The 19,331-nt window shown below is 49.1% G+C and overlaps 1 protein-coding gene across 2 annotated transcripts in view; it reads right to left on the reverse strand.

Annotated features, from left to right (window-relative positions):
- The window catches only part of HTT (huntingtin), a 1,416,422-nt gene that overhangs the window by 376,562 nt on the left and 1,020,529 nt on the right, over window positions 1-19,331 (reverse strand). The window lies entirely within an intron of this gene.

The following is a 19,331-nucleotide window of genomic DNA, read 5'->3' on the forward strand; positions in this document are numbered from 1 at the left end:
TTATGAGACAAGCCAGATCACCAGGGAAAGGTCGGTGCTACAGGGTGATCAACAGGGGACCCTGTATCAGGCTTAGCCCAAGGCCCCATAAAACATCATAGAGTGCTTTGATATACGAAAGCACTGGTTCAACTTGTTTGGCCTTGATGGAGGACATCGATTAGGGGATCTGAAGTTAAGTCCACTGAAAGAAGTGTTAGCTCAAACGCTACAGCAACCCTTCTCAGCATGTCAGCAAGAGAGGGTCTTGCCTCAGTAGCAAGTCCAGAGGGGGAAAGTAGGGCTGAGGCTGGCGACTAATCCAACTCCCTCATTGCAGCTAGGTCAGCTAGCCAGCTGTCCTCTCTATAAGTACGATGAATATCCAAGTCCTTAACCACCTCTCCACCATGTCCCTCACAAGGATAACATGAGGGGACTTTCCAGACTGTGGAGTATATGAAGCTGGTCTGGTGTTTGGTGGGTACCTAAGGTACTTACACCTTATACCAGGTCCAGGTATCCCCTGTTAGTGTAGGGTAGGCAGTGTCTACAAGTCAGGCTCTCCAGGGGTAGCTGTGGATGAGCAGCCAAGGCTTATCTAGGAGACATGCAAAGCTCATGCAGTACAATTGTAGTCACACAGCAAAAAGAAAACACTCACTGTTACAAAAATAAAGATACTTTATTTTAGTGACACAATTACCAAAAAGTACTAGAGAGGCAACCCTCCAATAGGAGGGAAATAACACACTAGATATGTACACTAGTAATGAGAAATAGGCATAAAAAGCAGTAGAAAACGGTGTAACAGCAATAGACAATAGTGACCCTGGCGGGGAGCCCAAACCTTATACTAAAAAAATGGAATGCAAACGCAGGACCCCCCACCTAAGGTAACTGGAATGAGAAGAGGGGAGCTGGGGGAACTAGGAAACCCCAAAGGTAAGTACCACAGTGCCCCCAGGTGACCAGGAAGAAAGGAGTAAGTTACTGGATTTTCCCTAAACCACCCAAAGGGACTAAAAAAAAGATAATGCAAGACCCAGAGAAAACTGCAAAAAAACAGCTGTAGATTTCTAAAGAGGAAGATCTTTAGAAGAAAGGGACCAAGTCCAGAAGGCACAGCAGTCTCCAGTGGTGGAAGGACCCACTAAGCACCCATCTGTGGTTGCAGGAGTTGGTCGACAGTAGGACAAAGACTGTCAGCAATACAGCCCTAGAGCCTGAAAAGAGTTCCTGGAGGATGCATTCGACATCCCACACCGGATGGAAGATTGCAGTCGATCAGTGGAGTGGAAAAGTCACCAACAAGCCTTGGTAAAGGCAGAAGTCGCATTGAAGCAAAAGAGGAGCTGCCGGGGACCAGCAAAGTCCAGGAGGACTCAACCCACGGGGGGAGACCTGGGGGACCCTCAGCAAGGAAGAGAGTCCACTGAACAAAAGGCAGCCCCCGCAGGAGATCCACTGGACGAGGAACCAGAAGTCACTGAGGAGCACATGCAGAATAACTGGAGAAGGGTCCTACGCTGCAGGAGAAGCACACAGAGGTCTGTGTGCTGCAGGGAAGAGTGCTGGGGGTTGGGGCTACATGGAGCCTGAAGATCCCTTGGAGGAGATGCCAACAAGTCTTGGTAGCTGCAATAGGCACAGTGCATGGGGGTACTGTCCTGCGTGGGAAGACAAGGGTTTACCTCCACCAAAGTTGGACAGCTGGCAGAGAGGACCATGAGGACTACTCCAGTCGACCACCCATGATGCAAGATCCACGCAGCTCAGGATGAGAGGAGATACGTGCAGCCAGTCGTCGTTGCTGTTGGTGCCTGGGGATGCAGGGGAGTGACTCCTTCATTCCAAGGCAGATTCCTTCTTCCTTCTCATGCAGACTGAAGACTTGTCACCCTCAGAGGATGTACAGCCGGGGAAATGTTGCAGAATCTGGAACGAGCCGTGGAAACAATGTTGCAAGCAGAGTCTTTGTTGCGGATGCAGATTGTCGGTTCCTGGAGGGTCCAGTTGCAGTTCCAGAAGTCAAAGAAGAGGTTGCAGAGGAGACCTGCTGGAATCTTACAAAGCTGAATCTGAGGACACACCCAAGAAGGAGACCCTAAATAGCCCTGAAAGGGGGATTGGTCACCTAGCCAGGTGACCATCTGTCAGGAGTGGGCTCTGAAGTCACCTGCTTGACTTGGCCACTCAGATGCTCCCAGAGGCGTCAGCTCTACTTGGATTCAAGAAAGCAAAATCAAGAGACCCTCTGCAAGAGTTCTGGGCACCACCCTGGAAAACACAGTGACATCAGGCAAAAAGTGGGAGTAAGCATGCTAAAAAAAGGCTACTTTCCTACAGTTGGTTTCCCACTAGTAAAATTCCCTGATGGTACAACCACTTTCAGAGGTGCAGAGCCTCCTGGTACAGGTCCGTGAACCCACCCGCCTCTTTGTTGTAATACCACATGGCAGTGTAGTTTTCCATAAGCCCCTATACCATTTTCATCTTGATGGATGGATGGAAGGCTTTGAACACCAAGCGGATGATCCTTAGCATCAAAACGTTAATGTGGGGCCGGGTCCTGCCGGAGACCAGCGTCTTCTGATCCCCAAATCTCCCAGATGGACCTTCCACTCATGGGTGACGTATCAGTCATTATTGTCAGCATTGGGTGAGGTGGGAGAAGGGTTTGTTGCGACCCAACTGGGGGCCACTATCCACCACTGTAGACCATTATGGTCCCCACCTAAATGTGAATGTGGTCAGAGCAGTCCCTTGCTGTAGGAAAGTCATATTTTTTGGCATGGTTATCCCCACTTTTTGCACATAGTCAGCGTGCTTAGACTGTTTTCACTGGGATTTTGCTAACCAGGGCCCCAGTGATTGTGCTCTCTCCTCTAAATTTGGTTGCTTCAGCACCTTTTACACCTCACAATTGGCATACTGGTGTACCCCTGTAAGTCCCTAGTACACGGTACTTAGGTACCCAAGGCATTGGTATACCAGGGGTCTCCCATGGGCTGCAGCATGCATTATGCCACCAATGGGAGCCCATGCAAACTGTGTCTGCAGGCTTGCCATTTGCAGCTTGTGTGAAAAGGTGCATGCACCCTTTCACCACTGGTCACTACACCAGGTCACTGTAAGCCACTCTATGGTAGGCCATTCCAGCCCTAAAGGCAGAGTGCAGGTCCATGTGTGTGTGGGCACCCCTGCAAGAGCAGAGGTGCCCCTATGAACTCCCGTTCCAATACCCTGGACTCTGTAAATGTGGGGAAGCCATTTTAGCTATGTAATGACAATAGGTCACTACCTATGGTCCAGCTACATAATGGTAACTCCGAACCTAGGTATGTTTGACTTCAAGCATGTTGGAAACATAACCCAATACTGATTACAGTATTGGTGGCATGATTCCATGCACTCTGAGGGCTCCTTAGAGGACCCACCCAGTATTGCTCCTCCTAGTCTTTCAGGGTCTGCGAGCAGCCATCGCTGCTGCAGCCCCTCAGACAGGATTCTGCCCTCCTGCTGCTTGACCAGCTCAAGCAGGAGAAGGCAGAACGAAGGATTTCCTGTAGGAGAGGGGTGCGACCTCCTCTACTTCGGAAATAGGTGTTGCAAGGCTGGGGATCGGTAGCCTTCCCACGCCACTGGCTTGCTTTGAAGGGCACCTTTGGTACCCTTCTTGCATAATGTGGTTTGCACCAGTCCAGGGACCCGAAGTCCCTGCTCTGGTGCGAAACTTCATTAAGGAAAGGGCACTGGCCATTTCCATGTCCATCACCACCCCAGGGGAAGTGTCCAGAGCTCCTCCAGGTGGCCACTTGATTTTGCCATCTTGAAACCAAGCCAGGCAAAGGCCCCTGGGAGCATCTGTGTGGGCAAGTAAGACAGGTGACATCAGTGACCTCCTCCGAAAGGTGGTCACCTTGCAAATTGACCAAGCCCCTTTTTGGGCTATTTAGGGACTACCTTGCGGATACAGCATGCAAGACTCCACCAGATTCAGTGTGCAAGACTCCACCAGGACTCCTCTGCAATGACCTCTTCTGCTCCTGTCCACCGGAATAGCTGCTGGACTTCACAGGAACCGAACAAGACTGCAACACTGAGACAACCTCACCCTGCAACATTGTTTCCACGGTTCCTGTCAGCACTTTGCAACATTTGCAATGCTGTGGATCCTCTGGGGTCGGCAAGACATCAGCTGCACCAAAGAAGCAAGAAAGAATCTTCCTTGGAGTGAAGAAGTCACTCCCCTGCATCCCCAGGCACGTAAGGCAAGGACTTCTGGCTGCTGAGATCTGCTGTCCTCTGGACCTGCAAAGATTCTCTAAAACACGTGGTGGTTCTGAGGGGTCCTCTGAGTCCTCTCTACCTGCTGTCGAACTTGGGAGATGTTGAGTCCTTGCCTTTTCCTCCTGGACAGAATCTCTAGGCATCGCGACTGCTGCACCAACCAAGGCTTGTGGACTCCTGCTTCGAGGGATCTTCGGGCTTCAAGTAGCCTTGGCCCCCAGCACTCTACCTCTGCAAGGACAGTCTCCTCTTTGCTGCTCAAGCGACGTGGGACTCCCTTTCAGGTGTGCTGCCTGGGCCTCACTGCGAACTTACTGTATCAGCTGCCAGTGATTTGCTTGTGGGGTCTCCAACCGCTTCTGCTGGCTCTTCTGTCTTCCTAGGGTCAGCCCTGACTCCCCTCAAAGGGTGGAGTCACCAGGACCTTGCTGGTCCTCTTCAGCCCTGAAACTTTTCTTCAGCTCCAACTTGCAATTGCTTGCTGGTGGTCCTCCTGCCCACTGACCCGTCTGCATTCCGGCGCCCGGGGAGGGACAGCTCCTAGATGATTTCAGGGAATCCTCTACAGCTCCTGGACTCGGCAGCTGGCCTTCATTCATCAATGTCATCCCAGATTTTCACCCACAAAAGGGAGGCCATTGCCTCCTGCCCCACCTGGATACCCCTGCGTGGTCTGCACTCTGTCCCCTTCTTTTACAGGTCCTCTTCATCCGGAATCGACTGTTGGGTTCCACTGGTCTGGTCCTGTTCTTGCATTGTTCCAAGTCTAAATTCCTATTTTAGCCTATAGGACAACCAGGTAACTTACTTCTGCTCTCCTGCTCGCTGGGGATCTTACAGATACTCACCTCTTGGGGTTCCATACTCTTCCAGCCCTTGGCCAATGACTCCATATTCTCTGGTGGGGGACCCATCCTCACATTCCACTAGTATAGTGTCTGGCCCCCCATAGGGCTATTTCTGTGCTAATTCCTACTACTTACCTTTGTATATTTTGTGTGTACTTAACTCCAGAAAGGGCCACTGTCCAGAGGAGATCTTGGTCCTCTGGGGTGCAGCCAGCCTCTTGAGGCTTTTAAGAGGTCACTGGTCCTGCAGGATGCATCCCGTCAAACTGGAGACAGGCCTGTAGGCCTAGGGCCCAGTCAGTTGGTGTCTTCAGTCTTCTCTGCTTGGTGTCAGGTTAGCAGTCCTCCTTCTTTCTTCTTGTCTTTTTCTTTTTAGGTTGCCAGGAATCTGATGGGCTAGGTTCAGGGCAGCCCTTAAATCCTGGATTAGGGGCATTGCAGAGGTCAGGGGGCAGTAGCCAATGGCTACTGTTCCTGAGGGTGAATACACCCTTCCAGTGTCCACTCCCTGGGGGAGGAGGGCACAGTCCTAGCCCTACTAGTTACTGTCTTCCAAACCAAGGTGGAGGATTTTGCAAGGAGGGGGTTACTTCAGCTCTGGACACTTTAGGGGTGCTCCCAACTAAAGTGGTCACTCTTCCTTGCTTTCCCGACAAATTTTCCGTCAAAAGTTGGGCTTTGTCAGGTGGGCGCGGGCATCTCCACTAGCTGGAGTGCCCTGGGGCACTGAAATAAGCGGCCTGAGCCTTTGAGCCTCACTGTCAGGTGTTATCGTTCCTGCAGGGGGAGGTGTGAAGCACCTCCACCCAGTGCAGGCTTTGTTCCTAGCCACAGAGAGCACAAAGGCTCTCACCCCATGTGGTCAAAAACACGTCTGGAAGTGGCAAGCTGGCACAGACTGGTCAGTCCTGCACTAGGTGTTTGGCTAAAATACAGGGGACATCTCTAAGATGCACTCTGGGTGCATTTTTCAATAAATCCAACACTGGCGTCAGTGTGGGTTTATTGTGCTGAGTGAGAAGTTTGATACCAAACTTCCCAGGCTTCACTGAAGCCATTATGAAGCTATGGAGTTGTAATGACAATCTCCGAGCCCATAAACTCAGTAGTGTCACACTGCACTTACAATGTCTAAGAATGGACTTAATTATTGTAGGGGCATATTGCTCATGCAACTATACCCTCACCTGTGGTATAATGCACCCTGCGCCTAAGGGCTGTAAGGCCTGTTAGAGGGGTGACTTACCTATGCCACAGGCAGTGGTTTGTGGGCATGGCACCCTGAGAGGGGTGCCATGTCAACTTTGTCTTTTTCTCCCCACCAGCACACACAAGCTGCAATGGCAGTGTGTATCAGCTTAGTGAGGGGTCCCCCAGGGTGACATAATACATGCTGCAGCCCTCAGGGACCTTCCCTGGCCACAAGGCCCTTGGTACCAGGGGTAACTCTTACAAGGGACTTAACTTTGTGCCAGGGCTGTGCCAATCGGGGAAACAAAGGTACAGTTTTAGGGAAAGAACACTAGTGCTGGGGCCTGGTTAGCAGGGTCCCAGCACACCTCCAATAAAAGCTGGCATCAACACTAGGCAAAAAGTGGGGGGTGACCATGCCAACAGTGGCATTTTCCTACAAAACAACCCCTCCACCTCACCCTCAAACCAAAGAGGATGAGACTAACCTTTCCCAAGAGAATCTTCATTTTCTAAGTGGAAGAACCTAGAAAGGCCATCTGCATTGCCATGTGCAGTCCCAGGTCCGTGTTCCACTACAAAGTCCATTCCCTGTAGGGATATGGACCACCTCAAAAGTTTAGGGTTCTCTCCTTTCATTTGCATGAGCCATCTGAGAGGCCTGTGGTCAGTTTGAACAATAAAGTCAGTACCAAACAAGTATGGTCTCAACTTTTTCAGTGACCAAATCACAGCAAAGGCCTCCCTCTCAATGACACTCCAACGGTGCTCCCTGGGGAAAAAATTGCAGTGTCAGAAGTTTTGTGACTGGAGTTTCCAAGGCAGTTGTTGCTCAGAGATGCTTTTCATCTGAAGTGGATCTCAGGCCTCCTGTACACCTTTCCAACATTATAACTCCTGCCTAAAGTTCTCAAGAACATCAAGAACGACCAGGCCCGAGTCATCCTTGTGGCCATGGACTGGGCACGGAGGGTGTGGTATTCCAAGCTCTTGAGCATGACCTACAATAAGGCTGCCCATTCAGGAGAGTCTTCTTTCACAGTTTCAGTGGCAGGTTCTCCACCCAAACATGTCTAGTGTCTACCTTCGTATGTGAAAATTGAGTGGCGACAATCGACTGCTTTCAACCTTCCTACCACAGTCTGTGATGTAATTTTAGCAGCCAGGAGCCCCTCCACCAAGTCGGTATATGCCTGCTGTTGGAAACAATTTGTGGCATGGTATGCTGAAAAACAAATTGATCTCCTTTCTGCCCCTCTTTCTCAAGTCCTTCTTTTTCATTCTCTCTCTTGCTCGCAGGGATCTGCTCTGGGCATGCTAAAGAGCTATCTCTCTGCCACCTCTGCTGTTTTGCAGTCAGAAAAGCCTTGTTCATCTGTTTCTTCTTTTGCCATTTATCATGCCTCAGCAGGACCTTAATCTTGTGCTAACATTTTTGATGTGTACTCCTTTCGAACCACTTCATAATTTTCCCCTCATGCGCCTTACGATTAAGACAGCCTTCTCTGTGGCAATAACATCTGCCTGAAGAGTGAGCGAGCTTCAGGCCTTATCATCAGCCTCCGTACCTCTCCATCTACCCTAACAAACTGATGCATTGCACTGGGGTCTCCTTTCAACCTACAGTGGTCACTCCATTTCACATAGGCCAATCCTTGCCTATGTTTTACGCTCCTCCACATCCCTATAACGAAGAGGAGCGGCTCCAAAGTCTGGAACCAAAAAGACTGTTGTTCTACCTTGACCACACCAAAGACTTCAGGGTGAAAGACCAACTATTCATGGAGTATGTTGAAGCGAAGAAGACACAGGCCGTGCAGAAGCAGACCATCTTCAGATAGGTCTTATTATGTATTAAAATGAAAATATGTTACTTACCTGTAACTGTAGTACTGGAATCTTCTATAGATTCACATGCCTGAATCATTGCCCGTCGTCGAAATGGGAGTCCCCAGTACCATGTAATAGTAATATCATGATAAAGATAGAGCAAGAAGGCCCTAGGCCCTTTGATGTTGCAGTCTATCATAGTCAATTTAAAAAGAGGCCAAACTTATACCTCAGCTAATCAGGCTACAATGCCCTTGAGAACACACCTGAGAGAAGCTCCAGTCCCTCAGAGTTTCCACAGCACAAGTGCTGGAGAACCATGTTAGAAGGGAAAGGAGAGTGTCTCAGGGGAGGAGAGCATGTCACTTGTGAATCTTTGAAAGATTCCAATACTGGAGAACTTCAATTACAGGTAAGTAACTTATTTTCTTACTCCAGTATTAGAACTTTCATAGATTCACATGCTTGAATGAGAGTACAAAGCAGTAGCGAGGCACATTGTAATGTCAAATGTGAGAACCTTAAAAAAATACCAGCAGGATATGTAAGCAAATATTCAGACATAACACAAAGCAAAACACAACTGCGTACATCTGTTTCCAGTATCTTTGCAGGATATAAACACTTCCCATTTGATACCTTTTCATGCAAACAATGAGCAGAACTAACAAGGATGGTGGGAAGACAGAGATAGATCACCTTTACTAGAAAAGATGTCTTAGGACCACCTGGCCCACCGCTACCTCCTCTTGAGGAGTGGAATCGAAGGCAGTAATGTTGAGTAAAAGTATGTTGATTTTTCTACGTAGCTGCTCTGAAAATTTCCTGAGTGGTATCCTGAAAAAAGTGCAGTTGAGGTCGACATAGCCCTCATAGAGTGAGCACGGACAGAAGTCTGTAACAGCTTGTCTGCCGCCTGGTTGCAAATCTGAATCACAGAGCATATCTGCCTCGCAATGCTTTGTTTAGAAAGGGGTCGGCCCTTTCTTCATGTACTGTAAGTGACAAACAATTGGTTAGTCTGGAATGATTTGGTCCTGTCAAGATAACATTTGATGCACCTCTAAACATCTAAAGAATGAAGAGCTCTTTCCGCTGGTGTTGAGGGATTTGGAAAGAAGGTTTTCAGAATAAGCGGCTCATTGATATGGAAGTCCGAAGGGACTTTAGGTATGAAATGTGGGTTCGTATGCAGGATTATCCTGTTGACTCTAATCTGTAAGAAAGGTTCCTGAATTGTGAAGACTTTGATCTCACTGACCGATCTAGTTGATGTGAGGGCCACCAGGAGGGCTACCTTTGGGGATAGAAACTTCAAAGTGGACCTGCAAATAGACTCAAATGGCTGTTTCTTGACCTGTGTAAGGACTGTGTTGAGATGCCACAAAGGAGGGGGGGGGGGGGGGGGGGGGGAGTCTGAATGGTGGGAAGACCCTGAAGAGCCCTTTCAGGAATTGTTTGATGAGTCTGGAGGACCATAAGGACGGTGTCCTCTGGGAGCATCTAAAAGAAGGAATGGTTCTTTGCACTTCTTTGACCACTGTCCAACAGGAAAGCATCTCCAAGAAGGGTGGGAATTGCCCCCTGCACCACCTGGGCCCCCCTGGGGTGGTCTGGACACTGACCCCTCTTTCCTTTGGTCCTCTTCTTCAGTAATCCACACCTGGGTTCCACGGACCCGGTTCACGGGCCATGACAGCAGCCAGAAAACGGAGGTCCCCACTGACTTCAACGGGAGGTTCTGACACAACTTCACCCCTATGCACCCGGTTGGGTGCACTCTTGAACACTCCCTTGTCCCAACGGGATGCCTTGGGGTCCTCTGGGAAGGCTCCTAAAACTAGAAAACTCCAACCGCGACTACCCCCATGTTATCCTATTGATGCGCAACCCAAGATAATATCTTTGCACACTGGTGCCTGTGGAATCCTACCTACTTACCTTTGGTGTTCCAGTGCTTCCCCAGCCCTGAAGGTCATTGGGCGGCAGTTTGGGTTGGTAGTGATTTTCACATTGCATTTTTCTTAGTATATGGTTTGCCCGCCCATAGGGGCCCATGTTATTTTATGCCTTTACTCACCGGTTTCAGAGTATATATTTGTATATTCATATCTCCAGTTAGGAGATATACCAAAGTTAGTTTGTGTTCTAATAAATAATACATTATTTTTCTAACACTGGTGTACCGTGTGTACATCACTGACTGACCTGTGTGGTGTCTGCAATTGCTTTACACCCTCTCCGATAAACCTTAGCTGCTCTCCACAGCTATCCTATGAGAGCTATCACTAAGGGTTGCCTGGACTCAGTACAGGGTGCCTCACCTATAGGTGTACATTATGTTCTGAGCCAGCCTCCTACAGGGAATAGATATGCTTTCAAGGCAAGTCGGATGCACGGAGCTCCAGTATGTTTATGTGGAGTACATATTCTGCTGGCAACCAGAGACCTCTGATCTCCACTTCTTCCAGATGGCCGCCCATCCCAAGAATGACACATCTGTCAATTCTATGAGAACTGTTTGGGGAAGGGAGAGGGGTCTGTCTCTGACCCAACCATGGTTCTTTAGCCACCACAGCATGTCCTTTGCAGTTCCTTCTGAGATCTGGACAATGCTGGAGAGAGTCCCCTGATGCTGCACACTCTGGAACTTCAGGTCCCATTACAGAGCCCAAATATGCCATCTGGCATGTGTCAGTTTCAGGATGCAGGAGGCCATGACGCCCAGCAGCCTCAGAGTAAGTCTCAATGATAGAGGCTGAAACATCGGTATGATAGTCTGAATATCCTGACCTCACTATTCGGGAGGATAAGCTCAAAACTGTACTGTGTCCAGAACAGCTCTGATGAAAGAGAGAGAGTCGGAGAGGGAGTCAGGTGTAACTTTGGCATGTTTATAGTGAACCCCAGAAAATTCAGAAGCTCCGTCATAGTTTGGAGGTGGGAGACGACAGTATGGGGTGAGTTCACCTTCAACAGCCAGTCGCTGAGATAGGGGAAGACTGACACCCCTGATCTGCGCAGATAAGCTACAACAACGTCCATCACCTTGGTGAACCCTGAGGGGTGCTAGTAAGGCCAAAGGAGAGCACGGTAAACAAAGTGTTTGTGGCCTACCGTGAGCCGCAACTAACATCTGTGGGTATACAGGATGGGGATGTGAAAATAAGTGCCCTGCAAGTCCAACGCTACCATTGAGTCTTCGGGGTCCAGGTAAGACAAGACCTGAGCCAAAGTGAGCATCCTCAATTTCTCCTTTCTGAGAAGGAGGCTGAGGTCTTGGAGATCCAGGATAGGTTGAAGACCCTGATCCTTTTTTGGGGACCAGAAGGTAGCGGGAGTAGCAACCACAGCCTACGTCTGGCACTGGAACCCTCTCAATGGCTCCCTTGGCCAAGAGAGCTATGACTTACTTGCAGAGCAAAGACAAATGGTCCTTCGTCAGCTGGTCATAAGCTGGAAGCAGGAGTGGCCTTGAAGGAGAGGGAGTAACCCCTCCGACCAATTTGTAGACCCACATGTCCAGTGTTATGGACTGCCAGTCGAGAAGATGATGGGAGATTCTGGCATCAACTGGACACCCATCATCTAAATGGTCAAGATGAGTAGGGTTTGGAGGCTGCAACTGCTGGAGGGGGAGAAGGGCCTGAAGGGGCAGGCTGTGGGTTGGTCCAGACTGCTGGCCATTCAACCCACGGGATCAGTTGGAACCACAACCTTGTCCACGCAGAGGCTGGGAAGCTTGCGCAAGCCAGTGGCTGGGATAAGGTTAGCGCGGTTGGAAGCCACTTCCATAGCCACAAAAAGAGAGTAAGGCAAACTGGGGATGACGCAGAACAGTTGAGAGACCCATAGACTTGCCCATAGTCCAGGAGTCCTTAAAGTGCTTACGCGCCAAGTTTGCCTTGTCCCCCGAAGAGAGATTGCCATCAAAGGGCATGTCCATGAGGGAAGCCTGGACAAACCCTGAAAGCTAGATGTTCTCAGCAAGGCATGGCATCTGAGCACCACCACAGTGGAAAGATTTGCTGTGCCTTGCAAGTCGGTTGTGTCCAAACCACAGAGGATAGTGAAGTTAGCTGCAGGTCTCCCATCATTGACTGCTTGGGAGAATGGCCTGTGCCTCCTCCAGGACCTGTGGCACCAATTGCGCAACTGTGTCCCACAGTGTGTGGGAACAGTAGTCTAATAAGCATTCGGCGTTCACTGACAGCAATGCAAGGCTGGTAGAAGAAATCATTTTCTAACCAAAGCTATTCAACCTCTTGGATTACCTGCCCGGGGGTGCAGTAGGGAACGCACCATGGGAAGTTTAAGTCTGGACCACCAAGCTCTCTGGAGTAGGGTTTGGGTGAGGAAACTTGGGTCTCCAGGTGAGGGGCGATGGTGGCGGGCAGTCGTCCTGGTCGCAAGAGCCCTTGTACTAGATTTGGAGAGATCCTTGAACAGGAGGAGGGGTTCTGAGGTGGAAGTTCCTGGTTGCAGCACCTCTCTCAAGACATTTGCCTTGATGGCAAATGAGGGCAACTGAAGATCCAGGACCTTTGCTGCCCTCCTCAGTAACCTAGCTTAAGAAGCTCCCTCCTCCATAGCCACGGTAGGGAGAGAAAGCATGCCAGGATCTGAAGAAGTCTCACCTAAGTCTTCACACCAGTACTTTTTCTTCATGTGGCTGGTATAAGGTCCAGCAACCCCTCCCATTCATCCCGGAAGCCTAGCCCATAGGAACAAAGCTCAGGATCCAATGTACGACACCCATCCAGCTCCCTGGCAGAGTCTAAAACTACAATGAGAATGGTGCCACCCGTGGAGGCGGACAGCCCTGGGAGCATCAGGGTCGGGACCGGCATTGGGGAAGGTCAAGGTGAAACGACCAGTGCCGGTCTGGATCCAGGAATTGATCTCTGGGAGCCCCTCGGTGGCAGGGCTGGAGATGCAGGTGCGGAACCCGACTGGGCCCCCTCTGATCCCGTGGGGCCTGAAGGTGCTCCATCAGGGTCGGGCTACTCAAAAATAAGGCCTGTGGTCTCATGAAATTCTCAGAGTTGGACAGGGATCACATGGGCTCCTGGAAACTCAGGGATGCGCAGAGTCAGACCAGACATAGGTTCCTCAGAACGAGACCTAGAACATTGATGCTCCCTCATCTCTTTAGGTGACGGATGAGGAGACGTCGAACAGCACTTTGACTTCTTGGATTTCTCCTTATGCCTTGACTTTCCTGATCATCCTGAGGACTTGGACTGGGACGTTGGCAACTTTGGACACCACGGTTAGTCCCAGGACCTTGAAGTATGCAGACTTGTGTGCTGGGCTGCCATCAGCTTTAGGGACTGCTCCCGCAAAGCCTTCTGATGCAGGCCCCAGCACTCGGAGCACAACTTTGGTTTGTGGTCACACTCCAGACACCAAAGACATACGAGGTGCAGATCCGTCACAGACATTGCCCGATGACAGGATCAGGAAGGCTTGAATCTTGTCTTTCAAGAAGGCACCCTCCTCATATCGGGGGAGAAATCTCTCAAAAAGACTTGACAAAAAGTTGAAAAAGGCCAGTCAAAAATGTACAGAGGGGTAGCTCTCTTCAGATCAGTGCTGGCTGGCGCTGAAAGAAAAGAACTGATGATGACACACCTTGATGGCAGCCTATATAGGACCTACAATGTCATTTCTGGTGTGCACACTGATGACAACGGACGTGGAGATGATCAATGCCACCCACTGACGCACAGGGACATTGCTCACGAAAATCTTCTGGACCCAGTCTGAAGACTGTGGAGAATTCAAAGGTAAGGGATCTGCAGCTAGAAGCCTCTATCAGATGATGCCAAATGGAGCTGAACAATGCCACCTTGGTACTGCTCACAAAAAAATCTTCTAGATCTAATTTGATGATGCCTGTGGATAATTCTAAGGTAAGGAATCTGTGGCTAGATATCTCTATCAGATATATTAAACAAGCTTTGAATAGTTAAATTACACTCACCTCTGGAGATGGAGGTAAGACAGACTTTTTCTAACTATAGTGCAGAAAATATCTGGAATTTTATTAAAACTATGGGGCAAATATCATAGCCTGCCAAAAGCCAGTTACCAAAGAAAATAATCTACTGGAGGGTATATTTAAAACCTCTTGATATTTAATGTGAACGTTAACCCGGAATGCATGTTTAGATCTAGTTTTATTTCTGCCGGTTTTGGGTTTTAAGCTTCACTTTTTTTTTTAACAACTTTTGGTCACTGTCATATGGAGACTGTGCCTTTCAGGGTGTAGGTTGTTCTTGAAGACATCTAGGAAAACCTGCTGGTTTTTAGATTGGGCCTTGTTAGTTCATGGTCAACTCGCTTCTCCCATGGTATATAAGAAATGGCTTTCAATCTCTTGTCTCAGAAGTAAAGGTCAGAAGTAGACTTCGATTTCAGAAATAATTCAAAATATTATTTTTTTGATGTTGAATATGGTAAAATAAAGTATATATAAAGGTGCCATGTTTTCTGTGTACACTGCTCAGACGATCCCCATTTACAATACAAATTTAGCATACTATTTTTTCAAAAGTTTGGCTAATGTTTCCATGCCACGATTGAGCATAAAAACCTATCTTGTATTTATGATTTGTATATTGAATCAAGGAAATATTTATTTACTCAATACAGCTGCTAGTTACAGATTCTGATAGATTGCATGCATGTTTTTTTTTTTTTTTTAAGTTCTTTTTATTGTTTTTTTGCTCATGAGCAGAGCATACATACAAGTGTCACTTGTCCACAGTGTGGGAAAGTACCGTCTTTTTAGCATGGTTACCCCCACTTTTTGCCTGCTGTCAGAGTGTTCTGACTGTGTTCATTGGAATCCTGCTAACTAGGACCCCAGTGACTGTGCTCTAAATTTGGTTGTCTAAGACATTGCACACCCCACAACTGCCATACTGGTGCCCCCATATAAGCCTCTAGTATATGGTACTTAGGTACCCAGGGCATTGGCGCACCAGGGGTTTCCCATGGGCTGCAGCATGTATCGTGCCACCCAGGGGAGCCCATGCAAAATGTCTCTGCAGGCCTGTCATTGCAGCCTGAGTGAAAGGGCGCATGTAACCTTTTCACTACAGGTCACTGCACCAGGTCACTGTAAGTCACCCCCATGGTAGAGGCCCTCCTAACCCAGAGGGCACGGTGCAGGTACCTGTGTGTGAGGGCACCCCTACATGAGCAGAGGTGCCCCTATGAACTCCAGCTCCATTACACTGGACTTCGTAAGTGCGGAGAAGCCATTTTACCTGTGTCCTGGACCTGTGTCCAGCTACATAATGGTAACGCCGAACCCGGGCATGTTTGGCAATCAAATATATCGGAATCATACCCTAATACTGATGCCAGCATTGGTTATATGATTCCATGCACTCTGGGGGCTCCTTAGACGACCCCCCTGTATTGCTCCTACCAGTCTTTCGGGTTTTGCAAGCAGCCCACATTGCTGCCACCCTCCAGATGGGTTTGTGCCATCTTGCTGCTTGCCCAGCTCAAGCAGGGGAAGGCAGAACAAAGGATTTCCTGTGGGAGAGGGAGGTAACACCCTGTCCCCATAGAAATAGGTGTAACATGGCTTGGGAGGGATAGATTCCCCAAGTCACAAGTATGCTTTGAAGGGCACATTTGGTGCCCTTCTCGCACTGGACTGGTGCATAAACCGGTTTGCACCATTCCAGGGACCCCCAGTCCCTGCTCTGGTACGAATCTAGACAATGGAAAGAGGACTGACCACTCCCCTGTCCATCACCACCCCAGGGGTGGTGCCCAGAATTCATAAAGGTGGCCACTTGATTCTGCCTTCTTGAATCCAAGGTGGGCACAAGCCCCTTGGAGCATCTGAGTGGCCAGGTCAGGTAGGTGACATCACAGCCCCCTTCTGACAGGAGGTCACCCTGCTAGGTCACCAATCCCCCTTCATGGGCAATTTAGGATCTCCCTCTTGGGTGGGTCCTCAGATTTGACGTGCAAGATTCCAGCAGGACTGCAACTGGACCCTCTAGGAACCGACAATCTACAACTTCAGCGATGACGCTGCTCTGCAACATTGTTTCTTCAGCTTCTTCCAGCAACTGCAACATTTCCCTGGCTGTGCATCCGCTGAGGGTGGGGAGTCTTCAGCCTGCACAAGAAGCAAGAAGGAAGAAGAAGTTTCCCTTGGAGTGAAGGAGCCACTCCCCTGCATCCGCAGGCACCAACTGCAACCACGACTGGCTGTGTGGATCTTTTCTCCTCCGGAACTGCGTGGATCCTTCATTAGAGGTGGTGGTCTGGAGTGGTCCCCTTGGTCCTCTCTACCAGCTGTCCAACTTGGGAGACGGTAAGCCACTACTTCTCCTTGCAGGACAGTACCCCTGTGCACACAACTCTTGCAGCTAACCAAGGCTTGTTTGTAACCTCCTCCAACAGATCTTCAGGCTCCATGTAGCCCCGTCCTCCAGCACTCCTTCATGCAAAGCAGTCTCCTGCCTGCTGCTCAAGCGATGTGGGGCTCTTCATGTGTGCTGAGTGGGCCTCACTGTGACTCCTATGCCTGCCGCCAGTGGGTTGCCACCTCTTCTTGTGGCTCGCCCAGCTGCTGAGGGTCACCTCTGACTCCCCTCCTTGGGTCGAGTTACCTGGACCTTGCTGGTCCTCTTCAGCCTTGAAAACCTTCTTCTATTTTGCATTTGACAAGGCTTGTTGGTGGTTTTCCAGCACCACTGACTGACTGCATCTCGCATGCAGACGTGGGATATTGCTTGCATTACTTTTGGGACAATTTTAATCTCCGGTGCTGCACTGCGGACCTTCTTTCACCGTCAACCTAGTCCTGCATCCAAAGAAGGGTGGGTAGTGGCTCCTGCTACAACCGGACACTCCAACTCGAACTGGACTTAGTCCCCTTCCTTTGTAGGTCCTCTTCCGTCAGGATCCACCTTTGGGTTCCTCCAGTGTTGGTTGGGTCTTGCACAATCCTTTTAAAAAATCCTCATGTTGGGGAAAACCAGGTACGTAACTCTCCTCTCCTGGTCGCTGGGGGGCACCCTGGTACTTACCTTCTGGGGTTCCTAGTTCCTCCAGCTCCCTTCCCCTGATTCCACATCCTTGGCTGGAAGACTGCCTTTAACATTCCACTTTTAGTATATGGTTTGGTCTCCCCCTAGGGCCCTCACTATTGCTTTTACCAATGCCCATTGCTTTCTATGCTATTTACTGATTTCTAATGTGTATATAATATGGTGTTTGCTTACCTCCAGTTGAGGGGATTGCCTATACAGTATTCGTGTTACTATAATAAAGTACCTTTATTTTTCTAACACTGTCTGGTACTTTCATGTGCGTACGTGCATTGTGACTGTAGTTGTACTGCATAAGCGCTGCATGTCACCTAGATAAGTCTTGGCTGCTCATCCACAGCTACCTCTAGAGAACCCTGACTACCTAGACACTGCCTAGACTTCACTAATAGGTGATCTACATACCACAGCCCCTCCCCACCCCAAGAAAATGGTTGCTTAGACAATTACATAGTGTAAAAGCAAGATCAACCCCCCCCCCCCCCCATGGGGTGGTGCTAGCCAGTTGTCCCAGCTCATCCCAAGGCCGCACTGGCCTGTATCAAGGAAGGCTACATTTTGAAATATTTTGTATGCCCTCCACAGGCCTTGTAAATCAGTTCTTCTAGTATGGTGCAGTGGTTCATTCTGAGAGTCCATTCAGTGACAGGAGCGTGGACTTTTTGCCAGTGGTGAGCTATGTGTCTCTTTACCACCAGATAACCCATGCCACCAATGCTCAGGTGCTGTGAGGACCTCCCAAGTTATCCATGATGCCCAACAGGATAATCTTGGGATCAAGTTCCAAATGACTGCCCACTGTATCACTTAGGATCCCCCCCTGACAGCCCTCTTTTATTGGTGGATAACTGGGCATTCCCAGACAGAGTGGAAGAAGGTGCGAGGGAAAAATCAGGGTTAAGAGATCTCTCCATTCACCAGAGCCAAGTGGGAGGGTACTAAAATGTATGGAGATATTTAAACTGGATAAGGGGAAATAGCATCCATATCACCAGCAGCCTAGGTGCCATGTTGGCCTCCACCCAGTCGTCAACATCAAGGTCTGTCTAAATGAAGGCAGGGGATCAGGTGAATTTATCACTACAGATTTATAGCCTAGAGATGCCTCCCTTCACCACTGCATCTAGTAATAGTTTACTTTTCAAATCGGGGACAATAAGTATTTCGCATGAGGTGGCCAGAGCATGCCTCAGCTGCAAGGATCAATGATATATACAGCTGTGGACTTGCTAGTCCACGGCTAATTCTTGGAACAACCTGATACTGTTGCCCTTCCACTCATCTCTAGGATTGGAAATGCCTACTAAATCCCATCTAGTGAAAACAGAGAATTTCACTGTTTCAGGCAACCAGGTGTTTAATGCAGCACACCAGCAGAGGGCAGGAAGTCGTCATACAGGAGGCAATGAATGGGGAGAGGCTTCACCAAAGAGCAAGTGAAAGAGCTCAAGGCCCAACCCTGTCGCTGGATATCCAGTTGTTAACTCACACAGAGTGGGAGACCCATAGTAAAATTTAATGTCCACCCAATTCCGTGTCACATTTGGTGACAAACAACACATGCTGAACGAAACACGGGGAGCTTTGCCTGCTTACAGGAAGAAGCCAATCTGGGCTTGCAGTCTTGTGAAAACCATGCAGGCAAGATGTAAGGGTAATGTTGGAGGACATAGAGGAAATGAGTTAGAGAGAGCACCCTAAACAGGGTTTCCAAGCCCACTACAGCAAGTGGTCTGGGTCGCCCACTCCTCCAAATCCTGTTTCATTTGTAGTAGTGGTAATACGTTTGATTTTCACATATCTCTGTTGGGTGAAGGCAATCTTCATGCCAAGTTAACAGAAGCTGTCACACGGCACCCGAAGTCCAGCATCCATCGACACCGCTTGTATGTCTCTCTATTAAAACAACCAAGTATTTCCTCAGTTCACCCTGAACCCTGAAGCATTCCTGTAAATGGGTAGGATTTCTATGAGATAGAGAACAAGAGATACACAATGTAGGAGAAGAGGCTTGAAAGGAGCACACATCAAAAAGGTCAGAACCAAATTAAGATCCCACTGGAGAATAATGAATGGAAAAGGAGGGAAGAGATGAGTAAGAGAT

The sequence above is a fragment of the Pleurodeles waltl genome, chromosome 1_2 (genome assembly GCF_031143425.1).
Source record: "Pleurodeles waltl isolate 20211129_DDA chromosome 1_2, aPleWal1.hap1.20221129, whole genome shotgun sequence".
NCBI lineage: Eukaryota > Metazoa > Chordata > Amphibia > Caudata > Salamandridae > Pleurodeles > Pleurodeles waltl.